This window comes from Oryctolagus cuniculus, chromosome 2 (assembly GCF_051225735.1).
Source record: "Oryctolagus cuniculus isolate XC-2025 breed Fujian yellow rabbit chromosome 2, ASM5122573v1, whole genome shotgun sequence".
Classification (NCBI taxonomy): Eukaryota; Metazoa; Chordata; class Mammalia; order Lagomorpha; family Leporidae; genus Oryctolagus; species Oryctolagus cuniculus.
In genome coordinates this window covers 7,375,045-7,399,524 of record NC_142868.1, presented here as the reverse complement: position 1 = coordinate 7,399,524, position 24,480 = coordinate 7,375,045, and positions in this window count along the sequence as shown.

Here is a 24,480-nt window from a genome sequence, read left to right as displayed (position 1 = left end):
ATAACCTGATACTGGCACAAAAATAAACATCTAAATGAATGGAACACAGAAGAAATTCCTGTAATTAACCAACAACCAACTATTCTTTGACGCCTGAGCTAAAATCATTCCCTGGAAAAAGGACAAGCTTTTCAACAAATGATGCTGGGAAAATGATATTTCCATATGCAGAGGTTTGCAAAAAGAGCCCTTCCTTCAGCTTGTACATAAACCAACTAACAGTGAAACACTGATCTAAACTTAAGGTCCAAAGCCATCAAATTACTGGAGGAAAACATAGGGAAATTACTGCAAGAGATTAGCCCTGCTAAAGGCATCTTGGATAAAAGCCCAGAAGCACATGCAATACATGCAAAAATAGACCAATGAGTATACATCAAGCTGAGAAGCTGCTGCACAAAGTGCAGAGACAACCAACAGAATGGGAGAAAATATTTGCAAGCTATGTGTGTGATAAATAATTAATAACCAGAATGTATACTGAGCTTAAGAAACTCAACAACAAAAACATACAATCCTATTAAGAAATTGGCAAAGGATATGAACAGGCATTTTTTTCAAGGGATGCGATGCAACTGACCTAAAGAAATATGAAAAATCCTTAGCCATGAAAGAAATGCACATAGAAACCGTAATGATGTATCACCTCACCCCAGTTGGAGTGGTTATCTTCCAAAAATCAAAAGTAACAAATGCTGGTGAAGATATAGAGAAAAGTGTATCCCAAAGCACTGCTGATGGGAATACGAATTGGTATAACCACTATGGGACACAATATGGATATTTCTCCAAAAACTAGATCTGCTATATTAGTCAGTTATTCCACACCTGAGAATATATTCAAAGAAAATAACATCAACTTAAAGTGTTATCTACACCCCCATGGTTACAGCAGCTCAAGTCACAATAGCAGGGATATGGAATCATTCTAAATGTTCATTAATTGATGATCAGATAAAGAAAATGTTATGTATATATACATAGTGGAAATATTACTAAGCCATAATAATATTGAAACTGAAATGGATGCATTTGTAGATCATTATGCTAAGTGAAATAAGCCTGACCCCAACAGATAAATACCACATGTTTTCTCTTTCTTGCGGTAGTTAATATCCACAGAAAGTATAAAAATTTTGTGTATGTCATATTGCTTGGTATTTGGCCATAAATATGGCTTCACTGAATTATACCATGTAAATTACAATATATTCTTTTTTCTCATGATAATAAATGGACTGGAGGAATGGTGAGTACTCTTGGGGTGCTAGAAATGTTTTGTTTTTAATTTGTATGTTGGTTATGATGTGAACAGAGGACCAACCATGCATTTATTTATACTCTGATGTGCATTTCTTGGTATGTATACTATATTTTAATCAAATTAAAAATAAGCATATGGGTATGTATAGATACATGCACATATGTACATATGTGTATAAGAGGGCTATGGAAATATGATATGTTACATAAAATACACATGAATTTCAATTGTAGGCTATATTTTAATTTAACTTTCTTCCAAACTGTGTGAAATATGCTCCTATGTGCATTACTGTGTGTAAGTTAGTTATCTAACCTTATTTGTATCTTATAGCTGATGGAAATTTTTGATACGCATCCTTAGGCTTATTGTCCACTTCTTACCTCCATTTTGTCCATCCTTCCTTCCTTCCTTTCATTGCATTTTTTCAGTTTGTAATATAACAAAATTTCTCCAGAATGTCCTTCCATATTGGGCCAATATTCTATTTTAAAGATTCATTTATTTGAAAAGCAGAGCAAAAGAGAGAGAGAGAGAGAGAGAGAGAGAGAGAGAAAGCTTCCATCCACTGATTGTCTCCCCAAATAGTTTCCACAACTAGGTCTGGGCCTGGCCAAATCCCGCATCCATGGATGCCATTCTGATCTTCCACAGTGGTGGCAGGGGGCCCAAGCACTTGTGATATCATCTGCTGCCTTTCCAGGCACGTTAGCAACAAGCTAGAGTTGAAACAGAACAGCAGAGACTTGAACAAGCACTTTATATGGCATGCTAACATAGCACACTGCAGCTTAACCCACTATACCACAACACCAATCCCAGATCTAATGTGTGTGTGTGTGTGTGTGTTTATGGAATATACCAAGTATAACACTTTACATTAAGGGTTGAAATATATATGATTCACAAATATTTATGTGCAAAAATCCCAACCCCTAGTACCTCAGAATTTGGACTTATTTGAAAGTAATGTTGTTGAAAATGTAATCAGTTAAGATTAGGTCCTAAACAGTAGAGTGGGTCTAATATCCACTGTGTCAATTGTTCTTAAAGAAAAGAAATTCAAAATGGACACACACAGAGAACCTGAGGGTAGAGGTTAGGGTGGTGCATCTATAAGGCAAAGCATGTCAAGGTTTGCAGGGAAACACCAGAATCCAGAGAAGCCTGAAGCAGCTTCCCCCTGGCTCTGTCAGAGGGAGCGTGGCCCAGCCAACATGGGGATCTCAAATTGTGACTTCCAGAACTGTGAGGCCATGTATCTTTTTTGCTGCAGCCACACAAACTGTGGTGTTTTGTTGCAACAGAGTCATGCACATTCCAAGCCTGTCTTCCTCATGGTCCTCCTTGTTAACCCATTTCCTCTTCAAGCTTTTATCGTCACAAGATTCAAAGTGATCCTTTAAAGACTAAAGTGCAATCATGTTCTCCCTGATAATGCCTTAAGGTTAGCCATCAACTCCTTGTTGCGCATTGCATTGAGGAGGTCCCGCAGGACCCTGCTGTTCTAGGCCCTCCCCAGCCTCATCTCCCACCCACTCCTCTCATCTAGATCACAGGAACACACAAGAACCTTTACCCTTCTCATTCCCTTGGTGGCCCTGCTGCAAACATGAGTCTTTATGTTCATCCCCTGGACTTCCATTTGAGTGGCACAAGCTGATTAGCTCCTACTTCCCTGACCAACTGTTGTCCAATTGTCATGTAAAACACGACAGGGACATTTTTGTCTAAGACTTTCTGGCTGAAAATACTATTATGTGTATATGCTGAATTCTATTTGAATCCTCCTAGGCCTAGTATCATAAGCTTCAGTAATAAATTAAGCAAAAGCATCAAAGAAACAAAAAATTTTGCCAGGCTTCATTCTGAATTGTTTTAAAAAGTGTCTTCTAGCACCCTATGAAAAGGTTGCCTTTAGCTTCGTGATTTTATCTTGCTTTAACACTTGATGCTAAATATATTAGGTCTATGGCAAAGTGATAGCAGTTTGAAATCTTCAAAATGGAAGGAAAATAGACCACACAAATTTTCTATTATGTGGGGCTGGTGCTGTGGCACAGCAGGTTAACGCCCGGGTCTGAAGCGCCGGCATCCCATATGGGCGCCGGTTCTAGGCCCCCGCTGCTCCTCTTCCAATCCAGATCTCTGCTAAGGCCTGGAATAGCAGTAGAAGACAACCCAAAAGAAGCTCCTGGCTCCTGGCTTTGGATCGGCACAGCTCTGGCTGCTTTGGCAAATTGGGGAGTGAACCATCGAATGGAAGACTCTCTCTCTCTCTGTCTCTGCCTCTCCTCTCTGTGTAACTCTGACTTTCAAATAAAAATAAATAAGTCTTTAAAAAATTTCTATTATGCTTGAAATGCTCCTATCCACTAAAGTTCTAGCTTCAGGTTTTTCCTTAGCCCCTCATTAGTAATTAACTACTGAGATTAATCAACAAATAATGAAGCACTGTGGCAGAGGAAATTAGTCTATAAGTAGTTTCTATACTTATCCTGAGAGTTACAGAAAATATATCATTTAAAAATATTTTTATATATTTTCATTTTATTTGAAAGGTAAAGAGATAGAAGAGAGAGGGGAGAGAGAGGAGAGAGGAGAGAGGGAGAGGGACAAAATATTGATTTTTTACCTACTGGTTCACTCTGAAAGTGTCTACAACAAACAAACTGAATGGAGGCCATGAATTAAGAGTCAAAGCCAGGAGCTCAACAATTTGAGCCATCTCCTGCTGCCTCCTAGTATACACATTAGCCGGAAAAATCAGAAGCAGAGTAGCCAGGACCAAAACCAGGCTCTCCAATATAGGATGCAGGTGTCCCAATGATGAGTTAACCACTGTGGCAATAGCTGTCCCAGAAACCATATATTTAGCATGTAATCACCTTCCCAGAGGACTGCAGTTGAATTAGTTAGTACTTTGAAGAGAAAAAGGCCAATAGGATAAGATATATGATCCACAGATAAACAGTGAGATGCATAGATGCTAATTGATCATGAGGCTTATGTGGATATGGAGCCAGGAAGACCCACGCTCTGCCTCTGTTGCTAAAGACCCAGGAAATCTGGTGGTGTAGTTTCAATCTAAATCCAGCGGCTTGAGAACCAAGGGAGAAAATGGAACTCAGCCTGAGCCTGAAGATCTATAAACCGGGAGCAATGATGTCTGAGAACAGGGCAAGATGGCTATCTCATCAAAGAGAGGCCAGTTTCATCCATTGTTCAAGCTTTTGTTTTAGTTTTGCCCTTAATAGATTGATTCCCACCCACTTTGAATCAAGACATTCTAATTTCTTCAAGAGACACTGTAATACACACAGCCCAAAACAATGTTTGACCAGCTCTCTGGGCATCCCTGAGCCTAGTTATGTTGTCACTTAAAATGGACCATCATCACACCTTTATTTCAACCATCATGTGGTATTTCTGATTGGAGTTATTTTTCTCAGAGTTCAATCTCTGAACTCACGTAAGATTGTATACTGCACAGCAATTTGCTTATATAATAGGACTACAGAATTGAAAGTCTGTTGCACTCTATAAAAAAGAGTGAGAAAATTGCTTAGAATATAAAATAGGTGGAATGGTTGAAAGTTTCCCAAAATGTAATTTCTGCTTGACTTAGACACAACTAGAATTGTGAACACACAAACAGTGCTTTGATGCCTTCCATCAAGGTTCAGGGACACTGTTGTTTCAGAATCTACTAAGGTAGCAGATTTGTGACTGTTTTCCATATATTACTATTTTAAATATGAAGACAAGAAGAGTGCATGTAATGTGATCTGGATTTTATAAAATGTGTGCTGAAATCAAACCATTTTGGCATCTTAATCTCATATGTAATTCCATTCTGTGGTAATTAAACTGGCAGAATTCTAACCCCAGGATTAAGAAAACTTTGCAGAACAAACTTCACAATGTTGAATTCTATGAAATCCAAAAAGAGAGTGATAGAGTTTTGGGGCCATGACTCTCCAGAGATGTTTGCAATTGATTTGCTCAGGGAAACTGTAGCATGAGAAGTTTAGGTGGGTGCTGCATGGTTGTCATAATCAAGAGAGAAATGCTTTTTGCCTCTATGTCCTATGTCCTCTATGTCCAGTGTATGTTTATACACTGGAGTGGAATGAAATAGAAGTGGGTGTAGTTTAAGACTGAACACTTGGCTTGAAGACCTCAGTCATCACTTGGCACTGGATTTGAGCAAATTGATTAACCTTCTTTACCCTACACTTCCACACTCAATGAGCTGAAAATGTAATACCCCCTTTAGGCGATATTATGGAGATGGAATGATAGAGTACATATGAAAATATTTTGAATTAATAAGAATATTCACAATAGTGCTTATTGTGTAAGGACTTTAAAGATGATTTAGTAATTCAAAATGTACAATTAGGTATTATTATCCCTATTATGTAGATGAATTAATAGGCACCAAAATGTTTAGCTTTGAAAACTACAAGATTACATTTGCAAACTGTTAGTGCACAATCTATTATATGGTGTGAAAACTATTATTATAATTACCCCCTTTCCCATCAATAATATCATTTTTTATTAGCAGCATTAAGGGCAAAGATGGAATGGAACAAAGGAGAACATATTTAAGTGTATAGAATAAGTGCATAATTCTGTTTTCTCAATTTTTTTATTATTATTTGATAGATAGAGTTAGACAATGAGGGAGAGAGACAGAGAGAAAGGTCTTCCTTCCATTGATTCACACCCCCCCCCCCCCAAATGACCACCATGGCTGGAGTTACACAGATCCGAAGCCAGGAGCCAGGTACTTCTTCCTGGTCTCCGACGTGGGTGAAGGTGCCCAAGCACTTGGGCCATCCTCCACTGCCTTCCTGGGCCACAGCAGAGAGCTGGGCTGGAAGAGGAGCAACCGGGACTAGAACCCAGTGCCCATATGGGATGCTGGCACTGCAGGCAGAGGATTAACCAAGTGAGCCACAAGACCAGCCCCTCAATCTTTTATTTGATTATTTTGTTTGGGTTTGAATACAAAGTCATACATATATTTCTCATAGACAGTGTAGAAATGTACCAATAAGAACAGTTTTATTTCATGTTCTTTATTTCTGCCCTTCAACACCATGTCTTTTCTAGTCCATATTAAAGAACACTCCTAATTCACCCCCTTGCCTGGAGTATCCATCTCCTCTTATCTAACTCCACACTCCATGTGATCTTTCTGAATCACAACTGCACTGTCCTATGTGGTTTAAAATGGACCTGGTAACAAAGAAAAAACAATTTATTTTTGCTTATGAGATCCTCAGTGATCCGAATCTTTCCATGTCCTCATTCCATCTTTTGGCTCTTCTTCTTCTCCTTTGTTGCTCCTCCTTCTTCTTCTCCTTCCTTGCTCCTCCTTTTTCCTCCTCCTCTTCCTTCCTCCACTTCCTCCTTTCTTCTCCTTTCCCTCCCTCCTGCTCTACCTCTTCACTTCCTCTTCCTCCTCCTCATACATCCTCCTTCTTTCCTTGGTCCTTCTCATCCTCCTTCCTCCTCCTTGCTCCTCCTCTTCCTCTCTCCCTCTTCATCCTCCTCATCCTTCTTCTCTTCCTTCTCCTTCGTCTTCTTCTTCTTCCACTTTTAGTCCTTGCTCCTATACCACTCTATGCTTCAAGATTATCCTGTTTTCTTTTAAGTACTGTCAGTTCTGCTGTAACATGATATACAGACTACTACATACTATGACATAATTACCAAGTATAAACCATTCAGACTTTGAGTTTGGGGCATAAGAAGTGAAAATTTCATTTATGATTCATGTAAATTAAAAATAGAAGACTAGTACAAATAGAAGCACAGGGTTGCACCCGCCACAAGGCAAAGGAAAAGTGTATAAATACTACAAAAATGGACTTAGATCCTGATGGAGACCTCACTTCATTAATTTGTTGACGTTAGTTACATTTGGAATGGTGAAGCTTGTGAAAAATTGCAAAGTTTTGCAATAAGGATGATCTGAAATCAGAAGACACAGTTGTCATGCAGGATGATAAGTGCTAGTGTGGCTCATGACACATCCTATAGCCTGGGGTATGGAGTAGACATGAGATATTGCTTGCATGCAGTTTGTGTATTCCTACACAGCGCATTTCAGCTAGTTTTCTGCATTCAGTGGACTCTTATGGACAAAACCATTCATGGGCAAATCCAAGTGCCAGGCACTCAGCCTCAAGTGGTTACCTAACATTGCTTTAGAACACAAACTTTACTTTTTCAAAACCAGAGCTGTAACACACTGTGTTCTTATAGTCCATGATCTATCCACTCTTGGATCTTTATTCAGCTAGACTTTTCCAGAGAACTTTGCTTTTCCCTGATACTTCATTTTCATAAGTCCAATTTATCCCTTAGACACCAGCATTGATATAGCCTCTTCCAAGAAGGAGTCCTTAAGAACCGGAGTTCCACAGACTGGTAGGAACAAGCAGAGCTAGACATATATTCCACCCTCATTCTTCGTTCACTCTGAATGTGAAGAGGCTTTGCCATTGCTAAGGAATAAATAAGGGGATTCAAAGCATGACATTAGGTAAACTTTCTGTGTTGAAGAATTTTATAGGGAGAGCAAAAGGAGAAAATTACACTTGGCTGTCTGTACTTGGGGGTTCTGAAACTCAACCAACTGCATATTAAAAATGCACTTAGAACCAGCATTGTGGAATGGCAGGTTAAGTTGCTGCCTGTGATGTCGGATCCCATACTGCTATGCTTCTGATATAGGTCCCTGCTAACATTCCTGGGAAAGCAGAATAAGATGCCTCATGTACTTGGACTCCTGTACTCATGTGGCAGACCAGATGGAATTCCTTGTTCCTGGTTTTGGCCCGGCACAGTACCAACAATCATAGTTATTTGGGACATTAACCAATGGATGGAAGGTCTTTTTCTCTCTGTTCCTGTCTCCCTCTGTCTCTGTGCATTTCAAATCAACAAAATATTTTTTTAAATTTGGTTATGTCTATGGTAATTGTGCCTGGGTTGAACATGTGTAATCTTTTTTTTTCTTATTATTCCTTAAAGAGCCCAATACAACAACTATTTATGAAGGATTGACATTGTAGTAAATATTATAATTAATCTAAAGATTAAAGAACAGGGAGGATTATGAAGGTTATATTCAAATGCTATGCAAAGAACTTAAACATTGACATATTTTGTTGTCCTCAGAGCTCCTGTATCAATGCTTTGTGAATACCAAGGGAGACTGTATATGTGGATTTGGACAATAGCTCTGCTTCTTTGTTTTCCTTTCTTCTTTCTCTTTGTTAGCTATTGAGCTACTTTTCATATATTTCCTTTTGTTAGAAACTCCAAAGAAGTAGCTTATCCTGAAGTAGAGGGAGGACTGTGGAAAAAAGACCTTTGGAAGGTGGTCAGGACTTCCTATAGTTGAGATAAAAAATTTCTCACAAGTTCTGTTTGACCCAGGTATCTCAACAACAACAACAAAAAGACAGATATTAAAAATCAAAACAAAGCAGGGGCTGGCACTGTGGAGTAGTGGGTAAAGCCACTGCCTACAGTGCCAGTATCCCATATGGGTACTAGTTGAGTCCCTTCTGCTCCGCTTATGATCCAGCTCTTTGCTCTAGTCTGGGAAAGCAGTGGAAGATGGCCCAAGTGCTTGGGCCTCTGCATCCATGTGATAGACCTGGAAGAAGCTCCTGGCTCCTGGCTTCGGCTCATCCTAGCTCTGGCCATTACAGCCATTTGTGGAGTGAACCAACAGATGGAAGACCTCTCTCTCTCTCTGTCCCTGTCTGTCTCTGTCTCTGTCTCTCTCTTCCTCTACCTCTCTGTAACTCTGCCCTTCAAATAAATAAATAAATATATAAAAAAGAAAACAAAACAAATATACTGTTATTAAAAGAGTGTGCATTTTCAGAGTCCATATCCCCTAGGAAATGAATTTGGTAGGGAGCACCTATGACTTGGAAATGTGGTGTGTCTGGTTCTTCTTACACTTCATGCTGCATAATCATCATTGTTTCTTGTTAACAGTTGTGGAGTTATAAGGTTTGAGATGCCATTTTAGACTGAAACACTCCCATTTACCTGGAACTAACATTTCTTTTATTACTATGCTTATGTATTGATTTGACTTTTCCCAGCTTCAATAATATGTTTTTGTGCGTGTGTGTGTGTGTGTGGCTGTCATTGCAGAAATTCAAATTCTAACTATCGTTCTTTTTTTTTTCCTGAGCCTGTTTGCACTTCTACTATTTTTTTTAACTTTTATTTAATGAATATAAATTTCCAAAGTACAGAATATGGATTACAATGGCTTCCCCCCATAACGTCCCTCCAACCCGCAACCCTCCCCTTTCCCACTCCCTCTCCCCTTCCATTCACATCAAGATTCATTTTCATTTCTCTTTATATACAGAAGATCAGTTTAGCATACATTAAGTAAAGATTTCAACAGTTTGCTCCCACACAGAAACATAAAGTGAAAAATACTGTTTGAGTACTAGTTATAGCATTAAATCTCAATGTACAGCACACTAAGGACAAAGATCCTACATGAGGAGTAAGTGCACAGTGACTCCTGTTGTTGACTTAACAAATTGACACTCTTGTTTATGGCCTCAGTAATCACCCTAGGCTCTTGTCATGAGCTGCCAAGGCTATGGAAGCCCCCTGAGTTCACTGATTCTGATCATTTTTAGGCAAGGCCATGGTCAAAGTGGAAGTTCTCTCCTCCCTTCAGAGAAAGGTACCTCCTTCTTTGATGACCCATTCTTTCCACTGGGATCTCACTCGTGGAGATCTTTCATTTAGGTTTTTTTTTCCCCCCAGAGTGTCTTGGCTTTCCATGCCTGAAATACTCTCATGGGCATTTCAGCCAGATCCGCATGCCTTAAGGGCTGATTATGAGGCCAGAGTGCTGTTAGGACATTTGCCATTCTATGGGTCTGCTGTGCATCTCACGTCCCATGTTGGATCGTTCTCTCCCTTTTTGATTCTATCAGCTGAAAAGTGATCGCTGTTAAATATAAGAGTGGGAATAAGAGAGGGAAGAGATGTGCAATTCGGGACATGCTCAAGCTGACTTACCTCAAACGGTAGAGTTAGAAACATACCAGGGGATTCCAACTCAATCCCATCGAGGTGGCATGTACCAATGCCATCTCACTAGTCCCAGTGATCAATTTTTGTTCACAATTGATCGTAATGATAGGACTAAGAACCAAAGGGATCACAAAAACAAGAATAGTGTCTGCAAATACTAGCTGATAGAATCAAAAAGGGAGAGAATGATCCAACATGCACTTCTACTATTTTAGTACTATTTGGTGCCTTAAGTCATGATTTGTTCCAAGTCAGCTATTGGTGTACTGTTGCATTCTCAGTACGAGAGAAAGCCCAAGCTCAGATTTGCCTCAAATCTACAGTTTGCATTCCTGAGAATGAATTGGTTAAGTGTCCGTGAGTGTTTTCCTGGAGTTGGGGTAGCTCAGATGCCCAAGTAGGTAGCCACTAACACTGCAGTGCTGTATCACACTGTGAATCTGTAGGCCAGTGAAAACCAGGGCAGTACAGGGGTAGGATGAGAACTCACAGTGCAATGAACTGTTTGCTACTGAGGTGGACTCAATCCATAGCCATTGTGGCAAGCCACATCCATGCTGCTATGGACATAAATTCAATCAACTGGGGGACACCGAATTCCACTTGCATTTGAGCAGGTTGAGCAGGTTCTGAGGTTTCAATGGAACTTCATGATATTGCCAGTGTTGAGTTTTACCATCTTGGCACTCAAGACACAATCCTGTGGTTCCTTGTCTGCCCAAGACTGGGGCGGGTGGTTATGGCAGCCCCTTGGATATACATGCTGGCACTAAGCTGGGTCACACCTGGATGTCACACTCACAAGTCTCCGAAGTATACACTAAACCCATGCAAGGCTGATGATCATGCACACCAAATTCAGTCTCTCCCATCATGCCACAGAACTCTGTCTGATTCCAGGACAATTCTTTAGGTTTTGTCTTCAAGCACTGGCCTGGAGGTAAAAGCATTTTGCCTTTAGCAGGTGAAGCTCTCAGAGTGTATGCCCAGTTCTGACTGCAGTGCAATGTCTTAAATTCCCTTCCCTACCTGACTCCCTTGCTGCAGTCTCTGGCAAAGTTTCGGGGATATGTAGTGGAGTCAGTCCCTTGGCTACATGACTATTGCATTATGGAAGCTCTGGACCTCAGTCTCAAGCCTAAACGTGACCTATTTTCCTCTCTTTCTCTTTGGTGGGAGGTAAAATATATCTCTCCACTATGTGTTACTTGAAACTGGTGGAGAGGAGAGGCAGGCAATTCTTTCCTTCTTTCATCTTTCAAAGTTACATTTTATTGTACCAGGCATGAGAGTCTCTCACTTGGGCTGTACAGTTTGTGCACACGTGATTTCTTGTATAAATAGCTGTTCAAATTATTGCTTATGTGTAGAGACGATCATTAGAGCTTCTTGCTTATACACCACCTTGCTTCACCTCCTATTTTTCTTGTTTTCAGTTTGCAACATTTGAGTAGGCAAATCCTTGAGTCTAGGCTTGTATTAAACCCCCAAAGCTTAAGATATACATGTCAGAGAGCAGTGTGAGCTTTATATCTGAACTCAGTGCTAATCTGGGTCACTCCTCTTTGTGTCTGTGTGACCTTGTGAACATCACTTAAGTTCATACTTCCCAGGAGCTACTCAGAGAGGGGCAGCAACATCAATTAGTGTGTTAATTGGATTTTTCTAAGAGAAGCTGCTTCCCAGCAGCGAAATTCAGTATTACCTGCAATGTTGTCTGTATATTTAAGCCAGTTGGCTCAGCTCTTGTGTGATTTTTGTGATTGATGAGACTTTATATTTCCATGACAGTGTTTCTCTGTGTAAAAGAACCAGCACCAGGGCCAGATTGCTAACAATATCATTATGATTTTATTATTGTCCTGGTCCTGGAGATCCATAACTTAGTTTTCTATTAGCACATTACTCAAGTGAGACAGTGGGAAAGCAAATGCTTCTGTCGCAAGGCAGCGTGAGCCACCTGGCTTTTGGAAATGTCATTTGGAAGCATCATAAATGAGAAATCCAAGTGGGGTCACCAGCACAAATGGCCATTCTCCTTCTTTGTACATCTGTGGCCAGGGTATGTGGCGATGGTCTCCTTGGAAAGGGAGATGCAGAAGCCCCAACCACATTTGGAGGATAAATGGGCGCTCACCAAGAGGTAAATATGCCTATTAGAGTAGGAACCATGTATCAACTTCCCTGGCATTCTGACGCAGGCAACACCAGTGTTGTGAGAACAAGAAGATCCTAGTGGGACCTGAAATTGATAGTTTTAATTTAAGAAACATTAAAGGGAAAAAAGTCATTGTGACCTTAAAAAAGATGAAGGAAACTTGGGATGGAAATCTGAACACAATGTCTGCAGGTTTCTTTTGATGGGATTCCAAGGCTACTGAAATTCAGATGAGAATAATGGGAGGATAGTTGACTTCTGCATTGCTGACTGCCATTTTCCATCAAACCCAAGTTAAGGACGAATCACGACATTCTTGTACAGGTTTTCTGAGTCTTTCAGGACAGTGCCCTGTGTGGCTTACACCACAGAGACAGATGACTTCATAGTTCTGGAAGCTCCATTTCCCAATAAAGTTTTGCTGAGTCAGTTCATTCTAGAGCCTCTTCCTTGGCTCATCCATATCCATCTTCTCCATGTGTCTTCACATGGTCTTCCCTTTGCATCTTCATGGCTTTGTCTTAATCTCTGAATTTTCACAATGATGCCAGCTCAATTGGCTTGCGGTCTGCCTGAAGGACTTCATTTTAACTTAATTCCCTCTCTAACAGTGCTATTTCTAAATTTAGTCACAATCTGCGGACCTATGGACCACAAGCATCTATGCACAATTTATATGCCAAATCTTTAGACCATTTTCCAGAAGAGAAATGGAAGTTCTGAAAGGTTAAAAAAAAAAGTTTGGCATATCATTCTGGCACAATGGTTAAGTTGCTACTTGGGATGACTGTGCTGTGGTGGAATGAGAGGGCCATGCCAAGGTGGCCACTGGCAAGCGAGCATCAGTTACTCAGGAATGGCTTTGAAACCCACCTGGCAACAGGCTGTGATTGGATGGCTTTGGAAACTGCTTGGCAGGCTGTGATTGGATGGCTTTGGAAACTGCCTGGCAACAGGCTGTCATTGGATGGCTTTGGAAACTGCCTGGCAGGCTGTGATTGGATGGCTTTGGAAACTGCCTGGCAACAGGCTGTCATTGGATGGCTTTGGAAACTGCCTGGCAGGCTGTGATTGGATGGGGCATAGACCGCCCCTTGACCAGATTGGCTGGTCTTGGCTATATAAGATGTAGTTTCAACTGAAATAAACGAGTCTGCTGGCTGCTGGCCTCAAGCCTGCTTTCACCCGACTCCCAGGGTCTGTGTGGTGACTCCGTGCCTCTTGCCCCCACCCGCTGCTCCTCTCAGAAACTAACGAATCCACTGCAACATTGTTGAGAAATCAACAGCAACACTGTGCCACATATCAGAGTGTCAGTTTGAGTTCTAGCCCCTATGCTTCTAATCTAGCTTCTTGTAGATGTGCCCGGGAAGCAGAAAGTGATGCCTCTAGTACTTAGATCCTGACAGCATAGTGGAACACCAGCACATAGTACCTGGCTCCTGGTTTGACCTGACCCAATCCTACTTGTTGTGGTATTTGGGGAGTGAACTGGTGGACAGAAGATCTCTCTGTTCCCTTTTCCCTGTCACTCTGCCTTTCAAATAAACAAGTCTAAAATAAATAAATATATTTAAATGTTTTTACATTCAAACTGCTAGAGAGAGAGAGGTTGAGTCAGGAAACCAGAGCGAAAGATGTTCTTTGCTTCATCAAAGTCTATTAGGTAGCTTTATGAGAAGCCATCATTTCTCAATTATTCCTAGTGGCAGAAAAGAGAAATGGAAAGATGCAGTAGGCTGGAGTAGGGGAATCCTGCATTGCCTTCCCAGTTTATCTATCCAATGAGGCTGGTGATATTGAGCAAGTTGTAAAAGTTATCCATACTTCAGCTGGTGAAAGGAGAGTAGAAGTACATAACACATAGGTAGCTAATTAGATAACGTGTAAAATTTCAAAATTGTGTGAATGTAAAAGATTATTACTATTCCTTGGGGAGGAAACTCTCCATTTTGTGTTCCAGGAACTTTGTAACACTGTAGGGTCAATGAGTAGCAAGCACGACTCGGTCTATTGGATGCTGGTAACAGAGTAACTGAGGAGTACAGGCTAATCTGTGATTTAAAAAACCCAGAGGATTCCTGTTGCAATATTCACCAGAGAGGAATGCTCTGGGAGCGCAATAAAGGGACACCCTAGTGGGAGTGAGCAAGGGCAGAGGATACTAGCACTGGGTTGATGAGTGTGAGTGCATACCAGATGTCTGCTGTATTTATAAACTTAGCAAATGATTTCTTTTAAAACAGCTTATAGAATACTATGGCTATTGTTTAAAACTTTTTGAACCTAACAGATAATCTTGGAAAACTTAATGTTGTAGCATACCTATAAACATATGAATATATATACATATATATATATATATATATGGGGCATCATTTTATATATAATGATACATAATTATATATGATGATACATGTATATATCATTTTAAAAATTTATTTATTTATTTGAAAGGCAGAGTTACAGAAAGGCAGAGACAGAGAGAAAGAGAAAGGTCTTCCACTGCTGGTTCACTCCTAAAATGGCCCCAATGGCAGGGATTGGGCTGATCTGAAGCCAGGAGACTAGAGCTTCTTCCTGGTCTCCATGTGGGTGCAGGGCCCCAAGGTCTTGGGTCATCTTCACTGCTTTCCCAGGCCATAGCAGAGAGCTGGATCAGAAGTGGAGCATCCAAGACTCAACAGGCGCCCATATAGGATTTGGGCATTGTGGGTGGCGGCTTTATCCACTATGCCACCGTGTTGGTCCTATATCATTGGTTTTAACAACTGAATACAAGGCTGCATTATGATTTTCATGGGCTCTGGCAAATTTTGTTTTCAAGGGCCTCTCCTTACATTAAAATAACAATAGTAATATAATTAACCTTTATGACATGGTTGGCATAAAAATGAATGTAATCTAAGCTGCTATAATTATATAATGATAGTAATTATTGTATTGGCTGTTTTTATTTGACTAAAATTAAAAATTTGCATGAAGATTGAATATTGTGCCTATTGATATAAATGTGGAAACCGTAATTGTCTCTGACTGAATGGAGTCCCATATTGTGAATATTCATCCTGTGAATTTACCCATGACTCAGTTGGAAAACTTTTAAGATGCTTCTACTATGAAATAATTTTCAGTACTGAAATGATCCTGCAATAAACGTGTTTGTACGCTCTCCTCTTTAGGTATACCCATAGATATTTTTCTAAAGCATAGATTTAGAGTTATAATTTGTACATTGATTGGTATGTGCATTTTAAAACTTTTAATCACTAATCTCAAAATGTTTTCTTCAAGAGTTGTAGCAGTTTGCAGTCTTTTCCACACTGTATGTCCATTTCTCTTACATTAAAGGTAATATTCTGGGGTGTCTAGGTTCAGGTTCTTGTCTGATGCAAAAAGAGCTTTAGGATGAGACCCAGGTGAAAGTCAGCGGGGAAATATAATTTATTTATGTACAAGACAATAGCACACACTCAAGGGGACGTGAGGGAAATATGAGGGAGCTGTAGTCAACAAGGTTCAGGACCATCTTTTTATATGATTGCTAGGCCTAGGGGTGTGGTGTCTGGAGTGAGAGATAACTGAATATTCATAAGAGGCAGAGTTTGGGGTGGGTTTCAGAAATGTTATGACATCAAGAACATGATGGGAATAGGACTTTCACCATTTTGATTTTTTTAAAATGGCTTTAAAATTAGGTAAAGGTTATCATGGAAACATAGCTGGCAGCCATATTTGTCATTTTTGGGCAGTGTTGCTTCTAAGATGTGACACCATAAATGCAGAAGTTTTTTCCCACTGCATGGAAAGGGAGAGGAATTTTGGCAGTGAGAGCAAGTTTGCAGCACAGGCTGGGCTGCCTGCAGGGTCTGATTACCTCAACTCCACCTTGCTAGTTACCTGCCTGCCTACAGCAACAGTAGTTTATATATGATACACTAATTCCTTGGAAAACTTTTAAGAGAAAAAAAACTTGAGTGTCTGCATACATATGTATGTCTATGTTTGTTTCAGTATAGCAATGATATAAAATGGTACAGATGAAGCTATTAATTTTGGTTATCTGGTCATACTGTTCAAGAAGGGACAAGAATGGAATAAACACATAATCAAAGATTTAAGAAATTATTTAAAAATGAATATTTAGAAAGTAAGGTGTAACATAATTAAATGTAATATATCACTTTTTTTCTATTTAAAATATATGTTCATACACTTAGAGAAGGAAGTGTGAAATGATCAGTGAATGAGTCAGAGATGGAGAGCTGAGCTCAAAACATTCAATCCCTGGTCTGAGAACTCATGAGGTATAAATTAATGTATGAGAACAGGACTGAATATTTATAACTTCTTATCAAAGAGAAATAAACAAACAAGCAGAAACCAGCAGCTGATTCCTGATCTTAGAGCCTGCAACATGATCCACCTTCCACTTGAAATGGTAATAAAAACAAACACATTAAAAGTTATAAGCGATGTACTAGTATGCTTACGTTTCTATTAAAATTATGCTTCTGTGTCTCAATTGTGTTTCTCTTTTAAACTCTGTCTTCATTTTAGAAGATGGCATTTACTGAAAGTTGTCCATCTGAAAAGTAATAAGGTTACTTGTTGTGTGGTATATGTGAGTTTCAGCTTTCTAAAGATTCTCACATCAGAATCAATATTTTACCTGTTTTTGTTTAAATATTGGGCAATTGCTATAACTAATAACTTTTTTAAAAAAAATGGGCAATTAAACTTCTAGATTTCCACAAAAAGCAAATAACCAAGAAGCAGTTATGATTTTGCTTTTGTTTTTAATATTTGAAAAGACAAAATGAATTTACATTAAGTACAATGCAATGGAGCTATGAGTTGAAAACTTCTTTGTGTAAAACTTTGTAGTCTGATTACTGATTTGATCATAAGTCCCTTGATGTATTTAGGCCAAATTTCTATTCTTTTTTAAACATTTTATTGAAATACATTGCACATATCAATAAATGTACATAAACATACAAATAAATGAGTTTTTTTTTTTTTATTTGACAGGCAGAGTTAGACAGTGAGAGGGAGAGACAAAGAGAAAGGTCTTCCTTCCACTGGTTCATCCCCAAAATGGCCGCTACAGCCGGCACATCGCACAGATCCGAAGCCAGGAGCCAGGTGCTTCTTCCTGGTCTCCCATGTGGGTGCAGGGCCCAAGCACTTGGGCCATCCTCCACTGCCTTCCCGGGCCACAGCAGAGAGCTGGACTGGAAGAGGAGCAACTGGGATTAGAACCCAGCACCCATATGGGATGCCGGTGCCTCAGGTGGAAGATTAACCAAGTGAGCCACAATGCTGACCCCATAAATGAGTTTTTTATCATCTGATCACATTCATAACCAAAATTCTACCCTTAATCCTACTCTTCCCTATGATCTACTCTTGCCCCCATATTTCTACATTCTTTCTTCTCTACTCCAAGCCTCCCAGTGAGGATGGAGAAAATGTTACCATAAGTTAGCATAAGTAACCTGAAACTATATAGAGCTGGCTTCAAAGGAGGACTGTGGCCATGAATGTAGCTATTTGGAAGCAAACAAAGAACTTGACCAACTTAGATATTCATATTAGGCATGATTAACAATTGTTATTTAGAAATACCTAGGAATAAGTTTAATAAGGAAGTGAAAGACTTCTTAAATAAATTATAAAATATCTTGTTTAGACAAGGTCATAGTCAAAGTGGAGGTTCTCTCCTCCCTTCAGAGAAAGGTACCTCCTTCTTTGATGACCTGTTCTAAACAAGATAAGAGTCGGAGAACTCAGAGGGCTTCCATAGCCTTGGGAACTCATGACTGGAGCATAGGGAGATTACTGATGCCATAGACAGGAGTGTCAATTGGTAAAGTCAACAACAGGAGTCACTGTGCACTTACTCCTCATGTAGGATCTTTGTCCTTAGTGTGCTGTGCATTGAGATTTAATGCTATAACGAGTACTCAAACAATATATTTCACTTTGTGTTTCTATGGGGGTGCAAACTGTTGAAATCTTTACTTAATGCATACTAAACTGATCTTCTGTAAAAAAAAAAAAAAAAGAAATTATCAATTCCCAACTTGACTCTCACTGGGATTAAACATGACAATAGGTCTGCTCTGATTTCATCATCATTTAAAAAAAATCATCTATTATTTTTCACTTTATGTTTCTGTGTGGGAGCAAACTGTTGAAATCCTTACTTAATGTATACTAAGCTGATCTTCTGTATATTAAGATAATCGAAAATGAATCTTGATGTGAATGGAAGGGGAGAGGGAGTGGGAAAGGGGAGGGTTGTGGGTGGGAGGGACGGTATGTGGGGGAAGCCATTGTAATCCATAAATCGTACTTTGGAAATTTATATTCATTAAATAAAAGTTAAAAAAATTATAAAATAATAGTATGGGTATATGGTGAGTGGGTAGAGCTGCTTCTTGGGACAGCCCGTTCCCATATTGGAATGCCTGGTTTGAGCCCTGACTACTTCAAAGTTTCAAATCAGCTCTTTGCTTATGTGCATGGGACACAAAAGCTTATGTCCCAAGCACCTGGGTGCCTGCCACCAACGTTGGCAACAAAAGATGGAGTTTCTGGCTCCTGGCTCTAGTCTTGCCCTGCCCTGGCTGTTGCAGGCATTTGGGCAGTGAATCAGAGGATGGAAGATCTCTCTCTCTCTCTCACACTCTTACTCTTGCTCTCTATCATCCTAACAAATAAATATATATATATTTTAGAAAATAGAAATTAAAATATAAAATACTGCTGAAAGAAATTGATGGAAGAACAAAAAAGTGAAAGTATCTCCCATGTTCATGGACTAAAATAGCAAATATTATTAAAGTGCCCACACTATCCAAAATAATTTTTAGATTCAATGCCATCCTCATCAAAATACCAATCACTGGTTGCTCCACTTCTGTCCCAGCTCCCTGATATGGTCTGGGAAAGCAGTAGTGCTTGGGCCTCTGTACCTCTGTGGGAGACCCAGAAGAAGTTCCTGGCTCCTGGCTTCAGCATCTGTCCCAACTCTGGCTGTTGCAGCCATTTGGGGACTAAACCAGCAGATGGAAGACCCCTCTCTTTCTCACTGCCTCTGCCACTCTGTGATTTTGCCTTTCAAATAAATAAATAAATCTTAAAAAAATTCCAATCACAATATTTGCAGAACTAGAAAAAAAATCACAAAATTTGTATCAAAATACATAAGACACTGAACAACCAAGCCATCCTGGGCAACAAGAACAGAGGATACCTGCTAGGTATGGCTCCTAAAATGCTGCTTGGTACATTTGTGTTCTTCCGTAATAAAGTCCCTGGAGTCAAGGCTCAGCTCTTCTCCAATTCCATCTTCATGCTGATGTGCACTTTGGGAGACACCAGGTGATAGCTCAAATATTTGGGTCCATGCCATCTGTGTGGGAGACCCAGACTGAGATCCTGCCTTCTGATTTGACTTGACCCAGCTCTAACTGTTAGGGAAATTTGGGTAGTGAACCAGTGGATGCAAGTTTTCTCTCTTTAAAAGAACACCTTTCAAAGTAATTAAATACATAAATGAAGGGATATTTTTAAAAGTAAAAAATCAGGGATTACCGTGGATTGGTTCTTATGGTACAGAGCAATAATTATCAAATCAGCATGTTACTGGAAAGAGAAGACATAGCTAAGTAAACAGAATAGAGATCCAGAAACAAATTCACACAAACTGATTCACAACAAAGACACCAATACATGTATTGGAGAAAGATCAACCTCTTCAAAAAATTGTGTAGAGAAATCTGAATATTCACATGTGGATATGTGATATCTCTCACCCTATATGAAAAATCAGCAAAAAAATTTATCAAAGACCTGAATGTGAGATCTGAAGTTATGAAAGCTCTAGATGAAAACTTTGGATGCAACAAAACTTCAATATAGGCAATTATTTTTGTAAAAATAATATTCCAAAAGCATAGACAACAAAACCAACTACACAAATGAGATTGCATCAAACTAAGAAGCTCTCCATGGCAAAGAAACAACCAACAATGTGAAAAAGCAATGCACAGAATGGAAGCAACATTTTTGCTAACTGTTCATTTGTCAAAGGATAAATACCATATATAAGGAACTCAAAAATCTCTATAAAAGAAAAAACAACTCATTCAAGAAATAAGCAAAATATGTGAGTTGAAACTTTTCAAAAGGAGAAATTCAGGGCCAGAGCTGTGGTGTAGTGAGTAAAGCTGACGCCTGCAGTGCCAGCATCCTATTTGGGCGCCGGTTCAAGGGTCCGAGTCCTGGCTGCTCCACTTCTGATCCAGCTCTCTTCCATTGCCTGGGAAAGCAGTGGAAGACAGCCCAAGTCTTCTGGCCCCTGCACCCACATGGGAGACCAGGAACAAGCTCTTGGCTCCTGGCTTCGGATTGGTTTAGCTTTGCCATTGTGGCCAATTGGAGACTGAACCAGTGGATGGAAGACTCTCTCTCTCTCTCCCTCTCTCTCTCTCTTTGCCTCTCCTTCTCTCTGTGTGTAACTCTGACTTTTAAATAAATAAATAAATAAATCTTTAAAAATAACCAGTAACAACAACAAAGAATAACCTAACCTCCTTGATTATCAGAGATGCAAATCAAAAGCCATCCAGAAAAATCTCATCCAAGTTAGAATAGCTGTTGTCATTATTAAGTGCTGATGAGGAAGTGGAGAAAATGGAAGTCTTACACACTTGGTGATGGTATCAATTTTTACAATCATTACAAAGAATGGCATGGAGTTTCCTTTAAAAAAACAGCAAATAGATTATCATATGATCTAGTTATTCCACTATTCAGCTATCAATGATATACTTGCACTGTCATGTTTATTATTGCACTATTCACAACAGTTCAGATATGGAATCAACTTAGATGCCCATCAATTAATAAACAGAAAAGAAAATGTAGTGTATATACACAAGGAAATATTACTCAGTTTTACAGAAACAATGATTTCCTCTCAATTTCAGTAAAAATTAATGCGATCAGATGTCATTAGGTTAAGGAAGTCGAAACAGGTCAGTACTAGATGTTTTCGCTTATATGTGGAAACTAAAGACAATCCGAGGGAATGGGAAAGGTAAGAGGGAGAAAACATAGATGGAAAATGGATAATAGGTACCAAAACACAATTAGATGGAAGGGTCAAGTTCCACTTAATGAGGAAAGAACAATATTTCACCGAAACCTATTGTATATTTCTTCAGGGACAGGAGGGTAGGAGCTGTAAGGCTTCAAGCATGTAGTAGAAGTGTTGATTGCCCTGATGTAATCAGTTTGCATTATAAACTTGTGCATGCATTGAAATGACACATTGTACTCCAGAGGCAATGTCATTATTTATTATGTGTTGATCAAAAAATTTAAAGGTATGTTTAAGGAAATGAAAGTGCTAACTGCACTGTTTGATCATTATTCAATGTGTACATGTAATAAAATATTACATTGTACCCCACAAAAATGTGCAATAGAAAAATAACAAAAGAAACATAACAAATTAGGGAATCAAATTTATCTTTTTTAAAAAAGGATTATCAGCGCATTACTATGATTTATAGTTATGTAAGCTGTGCATAACCCTCAGATCTTATAAGGATTAACAGCAAAACAGAACTCAGAGGGAGTGTTCCTAGCAGTATTATTAGTTTAAAAAAATCCAGAATGGCATGGATATAGAATGATACCTACATCTATAGTTTGAGTGTTTTGCTGAGCAGTGAGGTAAGGGAGTGAGCTCACTGTACTATCTTGTGTTTGTAATCTCTTTAATGGTATTTCATCCACTGAGAATTCCATGAGTTTACCTGCCATTATTTGTTAATTGTACTTATAGGAACCTCAAAATTATTTCTGTAGTGACAATGAATCTTCAGCTAAAGCGGATTGAAGTCTGTGTTTAGCACAACCAGCATTCATATACTTTAAAATATGATGTTGTTTCTAGCATTTCATATATCTTATGGCTCTCATTACCTTGTATCACCAACAAATAAACAATAAATATTTATGAAGTCCCTACTGGGAACCATATAATTCTATAGTAACAATTTTCGAGTTGCATTTATTTTTCTCTGTTTTTACTTGTTTTGCTTCCGCTCTCCCTCCCCCCCATTTCTCTTTCCCTCTTTGTATCTCATTCCCTGTGCCCTTTTCTCTCTCTCCACCTCTCTCTCTCCCTACTGTCTCTGTCTTTCTTCTTTGTCTTTATAACACACAGAAACATTTATGAACATGTAATTTAATAGCAACTGTAAACATGGAAGTGACTTATAATTTAGATTATTATATATTTATCATGTATTTAGCCATATTTACTCAATAAATATTAAGACTAAGCCAAAAGGATAATTAAATTCTCTACTAATTTCTCTCATTTACAGGTGAGGACACTGAGATATATATGGATGATAGGATTTAGCTGGGATTATGTTGCCTACAAGTAAAAACCTAGAAAAAAATCTCTCAAGTTTTCTTGTCTTGGCCAGAACCTTTCAGGGTATTGTAAAATTTTCCTGATACTACTTAATGTATGTTAAACTGATCTTCTGTATATAAAGAGAAACAAAAATGAATCTTGATGTGAATGGAAGGGGAGAGGGAAAGGGGAGGGTTGCGGGTGGGAGGGACGTTATGGGAGGGAAGCATTTGTAATCCATAAGCTGTACTTTGGAAATTTATATTCATTAAATAAAAGTTTAAAAAAAATTTCCTGATACTCTGAAATCATACACCAAAGATTTGTCTATAGGTGAGGGTTGCATGTATGTGCATGGTTGTGCATCCTTTGAAGGTCACTTAATGCTCATCATCAATTTGAAAACAGCAGTGATGGTAAAGTGTATGTGTCTATGTACATGGTGGGTACATGACCTTGAGCACCTTCTGTTCTGTGTGCCTGCAGCAATTGCGCTCCAAAGGACCATGACTTCTCAGGCTCTCTTCCCCTTCTTCCCCTCACACTCCACCTTTTTCTTCTGAAGAAAGTTTCATTCTTTTCTTGCTCTAGCAGAGCCACGTGGCTTGGGATTGACAAGTAGCGTCTTTGCAGGTGTCACTTCCCAAGTACAACAGCTCTCCACATTGCTTCCAGTTATATTTGACAGTGTCCTTGTAAAATTCTGTTGTCAAACTATTTCAGCTTGTCACATATGAATTATACTATCCTTGTCTGGTCCTCTCACCCCAGCAATAGATCTTAAACCAAAGCAAACTACATGGCCATGATGAAGAAGTAGAAACTTAAGAGGAGAACACTATGAAGAAAAAAAATACCTCTTGGAAGAAGTAAAGTTATCAAAGAGATGTTGCCAACAGAATGCATTGGTAAGCAATAATAGACAGTGTCATTCAGCGTGATGGCTCTGAATGTTACACCTGCAGGAAGTATGCACTCACACACTAATTTATGCAGCTTAGTCAGGAGTCACATCTCAAGATGCTGAAGGAAGTTGCCAATGTGTTATCTGAGCAGCTGTCATTACACATTGAGAAATCCTAGAGGAAGGGAAAAGTGCCAAAAGCTATTAAGATGAGAAAGTGGCTCAATTTTTAAAGGGAGGATTATTATTCTTATGAAAAATTACATATTTTTGTCACCATCTAGAGTAGGAAATTAAATTAATGTTGTATTTGAATGCTTAGGATGCACAATGTCTCTAAAATAGGCACTTGGGAACTATGTATTAGCAGAGTTGACTGAGAATGAATAGAATTAGTGATTGCTACAGACTTATAGGCGCCATTTAAGAGCAAGTCCTGTCAAAGTCTTCTTTTTTTAAAGGTAAGTAAATATTTCATCATGGGGCTTACATGGTGAAGTAAGAACAGGATAACATTATTGTTATTTAATTTTGAGCTGGTATGACAACACTTTCATCACAAATAGACAGCAACTGTCATGAAGTACTCAGTGAGATCCTTC